Source organism: Eriocheir sinensis, chromosome 1 (assembly GCF_024679095.1).
Source record: "Eriocheir sinensis breed Jianghai 21 chromosome 1, ASM2467909v1, whole genome shotgun sequence".
NCBI classification, from domain to species: Eukaryota; Metazoa; Arthropoda; class Malacostraca; order Decapoda; family Varunidae; genus Eriocheir; species Eriocheir sinensis.
Genome location: NC_066509.1, coordinates 15,515,101 through 15,524,428, shown reverse-complemented (window position 1 = coordinate 15,524,428; position 9,328 = coordinate 15,515,101).

The window sequence follows — 9,328 nt, the reverse complement described above, 5'->3', positions numbered from 1 at the left end:
GGATTGTAATGGGAGCTTTTACTCTTCCTTCTCACTCCTTTCCTCCCATTCCTTCCTTGCCCATAATTCTCCCTCCATCGTCGCTTCTCCTCCTCCTCCTCTCCTCCTCCTCCTCCTTTCATACTTGGTTTATTATCTTATGTATGCAGCTCCTTTATCACACACACACACACACACACACACACACACACACACACACACACACACACACACACACACACACACACACACACTATACGTTGGAATTTCAATTAACATCGCGTGAAAAAATGAAGAAGCCGAGAAGCGAAGGAAGCAAGAATAGGAGGAGGAGGAGGAGGAGGACGAGGAGGGAACGGGAGGAGGAGGAGGAAAGTAGGAGGAAGAGGAGGTGGAGCTGTTGTTTCAAAAGCGACAGCAGAATAAGGAGAATGAAAAGAAGAAGAAGAAGACGAAGAAGAAGACGAGAGAGAGAGAGAGAGAGAGAGAGAGAGAGAGAGAGAGAGAGAGAGAGAGAGAGAGAGAGAGAGAGAGAGAGAGAGAGAGAGAGAGAGAGAGAGAGAGAGAGAGAGAGATTAAATTAATGCCAAGATGGAGATATGGGAGAGGGGTAGGGCAGGCAGGTAATATTAGCATGCGGAAGGAGTTGACAGGTGGACGTGACACGGGCAGGTACGGTGATAAGAGACAGGGAAGGGGCGACAGGGTACGTGGCAGGGAGGATGGGAAATGGAAGGGGAGAGACGGGAATGAGCAGGGGCAGTGGCAGGGTACACGGGGAAGAGAAACAAGAACAAGAGTAACATAACATCACAACAGCGACAACTTATCACTACCAACAACGAGAACAACAACAACAGAAGAGAGAAAAGAAAGGGGAATGAACAGGGTAAACGAGAGGAAGAAGAAGGAGAAAAAGACGTATGAAAGGGGGGAGACAGAATGGAATGTGCAGTGTAAACGAGGGGACGAAGAAGAACGGGAGATGAAAAATGGAAATGAACTAGGGACATGAAAAAGGGAGAGAGGAAACGAAAAAGAAAAAAAAAGAGGAAAAAGAAGAAACAAGAGGAAGAAGAAGAAAAATAAAAAGATAATGAAAAAGAAAAAGTAAAAGAAAAAGAAAAAGAAGATGATGATGAAGAAGAACAAAAACAATAAGAAAAAAAGAGAAGAGAAGAAGTACAACAACAACAACAACAACAACAACAACAATAACAACAACGTCAATATCAACATCAACATGAATTGGGAGAAACAGAATAATTTAAAAATCGGAAGAATAAGAAAGAAAATTAAATACAGGAGGAGAGGAAAACACGAATAAATTGAAAAGAGAAAGAAAGAAAACGGGACAGAATAGAACACTTTAAGACATAAGGAAAAAGAAAGAAAGGAAACAGGAAGACACAGGAAAGAAGGAATATAAATATGAAGAAACACACAAAAATAGGAAGGAAGGAACATGGAAAAGAACAGGAAGAAGAGAATGAAAGAAGTTAAAAACAACTGAAAAGGAAGAAAAGAAAAAAATGAAAATGGAGATCAAAACAGTAATGGTCCCTGAGCCAATCAGCTGATTTGGACTGATCGCTGCCATCTCAGGGGACCGTCTTGATTGCCATAACCTGGTAGCATTATGGACCCGAGCCTCAAAACTGCCTGGTGGACGTCTGAGACACAGATGAATCTTAGCGGACCACTCACTGTATTGGTGGAGGATGATAAAAAAAATGCTACATTTAAAAAAAACTTTAATATGTAGACTCGTACTCACAAAAATAGTTTTATCTCTTCAGATAAATTGGAATAGCATTTAAAGATAAAATCTCTTAAACCATCACTATTTTCCAGTTTTCTGGTGATTTACAGTCGTTTTTTAAAGCTGAGTTACATTGGTCAGCGCGCTCAAATTAAGTGGATAATTAACAGTTGTCATTTACATGTGCAAGTTACTTCAAGCTCTTTGACAACACAGTAACGCTCTGCTAATGCTATTCATTCATTCGAAGTGTTAATTATGAAGAAACTGCTTTCGAGTTTTTACAAATTACCAAAAACATAGACATCTGTGGAATGAACACAGACAATACAATGACAAAAACAGCTTATTTAAATTACGTCGATTTGTCAACACAAGTAAAGAAGAGTAGAAAAAAAATATATAGAATGGAACAGTAAGATGAGAACGTATGGAAGTGGAAAGGAAGAGAGAAAAGAAAGAAATGGAGAAGAGAGAGCAACGAAAAATTAAAAGAAACAGAGGAAAATAAAAACTAGCAAATGAGAAAGAACAAAAGGGAACAGGTATCTTAAGAAGGAAAGTGAAAAAAAAATACTAAACAGGGAAAAGTAACGAAGCTCCAAAGAGAGAACAGGCGTAATATAAACGAAAATCAATAGCAGAAATAAAAATCCAAGAAAGAGAAGAAAGAGGAGCATAAGGAACACGAAACAAGGTTATGGAAAGCAGGTAGAGGCAGATGACAAAGAGCAGAGCGAAACGTGACAGGCAAGGTCCGTAGAGAGAAACAGACTGAGGAATAAAAGTGTGAGTTGAAGAAAATAAAAAAAAGGACATAGAGCAGAAAATAAGGAACCAAGAAGAAAACTAATTGAATATAGAGAAATGTAACGTTGACAAAGGATAGGGTGATACAGAAAGAGTTATAGTTCACACACAAGCAAGGAGAGATGACAGAGAAAATAAAATAGGAGCAGAAAATAAGGAACCAAGAAGAAAACGAGTTGAATATAGAGAAATGTAACGTTGACAAAGGATAGGGTGATACAGAAAGAGTTATAGTTCACACACAAGCAAGGAGAGATGACAGAGAAAATAAAATAGGAGCAGAAAATAAAGGAAATGGTAAGAACAAAGACGAAATCAGTGAAGGGGAAAGACAAACGAAAAATATGGTGACAGCGAAAGAGGCACAGAACAAAACACAGCAAAGGAAAGAATGGCAGAGAAAACAGAGGAGCAGAATAGAAAACGCGAGAAATATGAACGACGAAGGTGAAATAAATGGCTAAAAGAAACTAATAAAAAAGAGAATAACAGCGAACAGAACAAGCACAGCGAAGGAAAGAATGGCAGAGAAAACAGAAGAACAGAGTAGAAAATGTACGAAATAGCAAGAACAAAGGTGAAATAAATGGCTAAAAGAAACTAACGAAAAAGAGAATATCAGCGAAGAGAACAAATACAGCGAAGGAATGAATGGTGGAGAAAACAGAAGAACATAGTAGAAAATGTACGAAATAGCAAGAACAAAGGTGAAATAGATAGATAAAAAGAAACACAAAGAACAGGGCGACAACGATAAAGATAAAACAAAATAACTGAGCAGAAAATAGAGAAACAGCAAGAACAAAGACATCAGTAGATAAAAGAGACAGACTAATGAGAGGGTGGCACGGGTACAGAACACGTATAGCAGACGAGGTGCAAGAGAGAAAATACGAAAGAGGAACAGAAGATAACAGGAAGGAGAAATAAATGAAGAAGAGATACATACTAAGAACAGAGGGACACAGACAAGGCTAAGGAAGATACACGATCATTCAGAACAGTAGAGAGGTAACAGAGGATAAAGAGAAGAGGGTAAACCAGCAACAGGGGAAGAATGTGGAGATAAACAGGGATACCAAGAGTGAAAAAATAAATAAGTAAATAAACTAAGCTAAAAAAAATCTCACTCTAGGAAAACAGAAGGAAGAAGCGAAAGTAGATTATGAAAAAGAGGATGATGGTGATGGATAAACGAGGATGAAAAATGGGAAAAAATAAATATACTTCTGTCTGTACATCATCGTTTTAATCGTTTTTCGCTCCATTTAATTTTTTCCTCGTTTTTTGCTTCTTTTCCTTCATCACGATCATCTTTATTTTCTTCCTCTTCTTCTTCATCTACCATTACTACTACTATATTTTTTTTTACTTTCCTTTTTTTTTCTTTCATTCTGTTCCTTTGCCTCCTCTTTCTCTTTCCTCCTCCTCATCACAGTTTTCTTTACGTTATACAAATCAATAAGTCGATAACATGTTTTTTTTTTATATTCTCATTTAATATACAAATGAATTTTCTGCTTAAAAAAATAGATTAACGCATATATGAGAGAGAGAGAGAGAGAGAGAGAGAGAGAGAGAGAGAGAGAGAGAGAGAGAGAGAGAGAGACAGACAGACAGACAGACAGACAGACAGACAGACACAGACAGACAGACAGACAGACAGAGAGAGAGAGAGAGAGAGAGAGAGAGAGAGAGAGACGGGAGATGAAGGTTTCTGAAAGATGAGAGATTAATGTGTGTGAGTCAGTGTGTGCGTGTGTGTGTGCGTGTGTGTGTGTGTGTGTGTGTGTGTAAACAATAGGACAGAAATCCATTGAACAAACACGACTTTCGATCAATACATGTGTCCTTCTGGTTCACATTGGAAATTTCTCTCTCTCTCTCTCTCTCTCTCTCTCTTGGTATTTTTTCTTTTTCTTAGTTTCTTATTCTTCTTCTTCTTCTTCTTCTTCTTTCTTCTTCTTCTTCTTCTTCTTCTTCTTCTTCTTCTTCTTCTTCTTCTTCTTCCTCCTCCTCCTCCTCCTCCTCTCCTCTCCTCTCCTCTGTGATCTCAGGTGAAAGGAGGTGAGACGAATGGAGCACAGACGTTCTCAATTTCTTCCCCTCCTCCTCCTCCTCTTCCTCCTCCTCCTCCTCCTCTCCTACTCCTCTGCCTCTTCCTCTTCCTCCTCCTCCTGTGAAGTCTTATCTCCTTCCCTCGCCTTACCTCACTTTCCTCTCCTCTCTCATCTATCACATTTTCCTTCGCTCTCCTTCCACTCCTCCGATTTATAAATATTTCTTTTATTTTATTCTTCAGATTTTTCAGCCTTTCATCTTTCCTCTCTCAACCACTCACCTCTTACACGTTATTTCTCTTTCCCTGTCTGTCTGTCTGTCTGTGTCTGTGTCTCTCATTTTCTATATCTTTATCTATCTATCTATCTATATATATCTCTCTCAGACACACACATCATCATCATCATCATCATCATTATCAGCTGGGGGAAGCAGGGACGTATTTGTTCCTGTCACAGCACGAGACGGAAATAGACATACACAGACAGAGAGACAGACAGACAGACAGACAAAAAAGCGAGGGACGAAAGTAGTTATTGAAATGGGTACAGAGAGAGTTGCCGCGTGAGGTATGTATGTATTTAAAACAGTCGTAGGAGTTTTAAAATAATTACTTGATATTCTCTCTCTCTCTCTCAACAATAATCCCCATAGAATAATCTTTCCTCCCTCTCTGTAATCCCTTTTCCCTCTTTCTCTCTCCCTCTCTCTCTCTCCCTCTTCTCTTCTCCCCTTTATTCCTCTTTTATCTCTGTGTATTTGTCTGTGCATCTGTCTCTATTGTGTTTCTCTCTCTCTCTCTCTCTCTCTCTCTCTCTCTCTCTCTCTCTCACACACACACACACACAATTGTCTTTTTGATAGTGCCAGACTTGATTCATTTCCAGGAGGAGGAATTGGAGGAGAAGGAAATTGAAGAAGGAAAGGAAAGAAGGAAGGAAAGGAGGAAGGTTGTGGAAAAATGAAGTTTGTTGAAAAAAAGTAAGATAAAGTAGGGGGTCAGTGAAGTGAAGTGGAAGGAAGGGAAGGAGGCGAAGGGAAGAATGAAGGTAGATTGAGGAATAGAAGGAAAGAAAGAAGGTAGATTGGAAAAAATATATATTTGTTTGAAAATTGTAAGATGAAGTAGGTGGTCAGCTTAATGAAGTAGAAGGAAACGCGGGAAAAGAAGGGAAGAATGAAGATAGGTGGAGGAGGAAAAGAAGGAGACGAAAGGAAGGAAGGAAGAAAAGAAGGAAGTTTGGGGAAACAATTAAAATAGTTTGAAAAAAAAATGTAAAATGGAGTAGGTGGTTAGTGAAGTGAGATGGAAAGAAAGGCAGGAGGCGAAAATGAAAATGAAAATTAGTGAAGGAGGAGGAGATGGAAGGAAGGAAGGTAGATGGAGGAGGAGGAGGAGGAGACTGAAGAAAGGAAGGTTTGGAAAAATGAGGATAGTTGAAAAATGTAAAATGGAGTAGGTGGTTAGTGAAGTGAGGTGGAAAGAAGGGGAAGGAGGCGAAGAGGAGAATGAAGGTAAGTGAAGAAGGAGAAGATGGAAGGAAGGAAGGGAGGTTGGGGAAAAAATAGGATTGTCTGAAAAAAATTGTAAGATGGAGAAGGTGGTTAGTGAAGTGAGGTGGAAAGAAGGGAAGGAGGCGAAGAGGAGAATGAAGGTAAGTGAAGAAGGAGAAGATGGAAGGAAGGAAGGGAGGTTGGGGAAAAAATAGGATAGTTTGAAGAAAAAAAATAGTTAGATGGAGAAGGTGGTTAGTGAAGTGAGGTGGAAAGAAGGGGAAGGAGGCGAAGAGGAGAATGAAGGTAAGCGAAGAAGGAGAAGATGGAAGGAAGGAAGGAAGGAGGGAAGGAAGGTTAGAAGAAAATGAAGATAGTTTGAAGAAAAAAAATAGTTAGATGGAGTAGGTGGTCAATGAAGTGAAGTGGAAAGAAAAGGACAAGAAGAGGAGAATGAAGGTAAGCGAAGAAGGAGAAGATGGAAGGAAGGAAGGAAAGAAGGAAAGAAGGTTAGAAAAAAATGAAGATAGTTTGAAGGAAATGTAAAATGGAGTAGGTGGTCAATGAAGTGAAGTGCAAGGAAAAACAAGAAGAGAAGGAAAGAATGAAGGTAGATGGAGAAGAAGAAGAAGGAGATTGAAGAAAGGAGGGAAAGAAGGAAGGAAGGTTTGGAAAAATGGAGATAGCTGAAAAAAAATGTTAGGAGTAGATGGTGAGTGAAGTGAGGTGGATGGAAGGGCAGAAATAAGAAGGAAGAATGATGATAGATGAAGATGGAAGGAAGGAGGGAAGGAAAGAAGGAAGGTTGGGGAAACAATTAAAATAGCCTGAAAAAAAAATGTAAAATGAGGTGAGGTGGAAAGAACGAAGGAAAGAAAGAAGTAGGTGAAGGAGGAGGGAGAGATAGGAGAATGAAATGGGAGAGAAGAAAGGTCGAATAGGAGGAAAACCGCGCTAATCAATAAGAAGAGAATGGGAACAGAGAGTGGAAAGAAGAGGAAAGGAGAAGCTTGAAGAGAAAGACGAGTTGGAAGAGGTGATAAAGAAAAACGAGGAGGAGAAAGAGGAGGAGGAGAAAGAGGAGGAGGAGAAAGAGGAGGAGGAGGAGGAGGAGAAAAAGGAGAAAGCTGCGGAGAAGGATTTGAAAGAGGAACACGAGAAGGTAGACGAAATGGAGGGCGAATAGATAAGAAGAGACGGAGGAGGAGGAGGAGGAGGAGGAGGAGAAGTTGGAGGAGATGTAATAGAGTTTAATTATTTTCATCTTCTTGTTTTCTTTGCTTCTTCGTTTTCTTGGTTAGGGAGAGAAGAGAGATAGGAAGGAAAAAGGGAAAATTAGAAAAAAATGACAAAGAGAATAGAAGAAATGGTGCATGTGAAAACTAATGGAAGAGAGAGAGAGAGAGAGAGAGACACACAGAATAAAGCCGATGGCCCGGACCGCACCACTCAACAGGTGAATGTGTGTGTGTGTGTGTGTGTGTGTGTGTGTGTGTGTGTGTGTGTGTGTGTTTGCCTGTCTGTCTGTTTGCATTACCATGAAATAAAACAACGAAGAAAAACATTAAAACATGCAGAGAAATGATAAGAATATTTGGATGTCGTGTGTGTGTGTGTGTGTGTGTGTGTGTGTGTGTGTGTGTGTGTGTGTGTGTGTGTGTGTGTGTGTACCAATATTGGGTCGGGGAGGTGAGGAGGTTGGTGAGTCAATTATTCTTCGCTGCCTCCTCCTCCTCCTCCTCCTCCTCCTCCTCCTCCTCTTCCATCTTCCTCTTCTCATCACTTCCACTCCCATTCCTCCATTTTCTGCTTTCTCTCTCTAATCGTTTCTTTTATTCTCCTTTCCTCCTCTGTTTCCCTCACTCTTCCACTTACTCTCCTTTTCCTATCATTTTTTCTCTTTTCTTTCCTCCTCCTTTATTTCCTTTCTTTTTTTCCATCACTCCTTTCCATCCTTCCTTCCTTTCATCCCTCTTTCCTTCCTCTCCTCTTCCCTCTCACCCTCCCTTCCTCTTCTTCTTCCATTTCACCCTTTCTCTGCTTTTCTTTTCTCCCTCATTTCCTTTCCTGTTTCCATCCCTCCTTTCCATTCTTTCTTCCTTTCACCCCTCTTTCCTTCCTCTCCTCTTCCCTCTCATCCTTCCTCCCTCTTCCCCTTCCATTTCACCTTTTCTCTACTTTTCTTTTCTTCCTCATTTTCTTTCCTGTTTTCATCTTTGCTCTCCTTCCTTCCTTTCTTCCTTCCTATCCTTCTTCCTTCCTATCCTTCTTCCTTCCCTTGCGTCTCTACCCTTCTACCTTTCTTCCTTTCTCCCCGTCCCTGTCACCTTTCCTCCCTCCTCTTCTCCCCTCTCACCTTCCCTCCCTCTTCCCTCCTTCCCTCTCACCTTCCCTCCCTCCTCCCTCCCTTCCTCTTAAAGTCGTCGGCCACACCAGCGCCGAAATGAGGTGTCAGTTAAGCTTCTCCTCACCCTGTTTGACACCTTGGCACCCTGTCACTCCACCCTGGCACCCTCCTTACACCCTGCCACGTTTCGCACCCTTATCACACAGCCACACCACGCACCCTGGCACTCCACCTCTCCCTGGCACCCTTCTCACTCCTTATCACCCTGCCACACTTCCTACCCTGTCTTCCTTTTCACTTTTTACACCCTGTCATTTCACGCACCCTGGCACTCCAGCTCTCCCTATCACCCTTATCACTTCTTTCACCCTGCCACATCACGCACCCTGGCTTCCTCCTCACCCTTATCACCCTGTCACTCTTTTCGCCCTAAGATATTAACACCCTTGTCCTATTTTCTTCTTCAGCACTATATTCACCCTGGCATCTTCACCCTGGCACCTCCTTCACCCTGTTCACCCTTCCTCCCTTCTCATCTCTCCTGCTTCCATTATTTCTTCATTCTTTCCTCTCTTATCTTTCGCAATTCAACCCTCTTCTCTTTCTTCCCTGCTTCTCTATCTTTCTCACCCTCTTTCTCTCTCGGTCCTTTTATCTCTCTCCTCCTACCTCCCTCCCTCCCTCCTCTGTCTCATATTACGTCAATCCTTAGCTTCCATATTTCCAATTTTCCCTTCGTTCCCTCCTCTTATATTATATCCGACCCCTCCCTCCTCCTCCTCCCTCCTTCTCTCCTCACCTCCCTTCCTCCTTCTCTCCTCCCCTACCTGCTTACCTCCGTCCTCCTCCATATTCGCTCTTATGTAACTGTATCC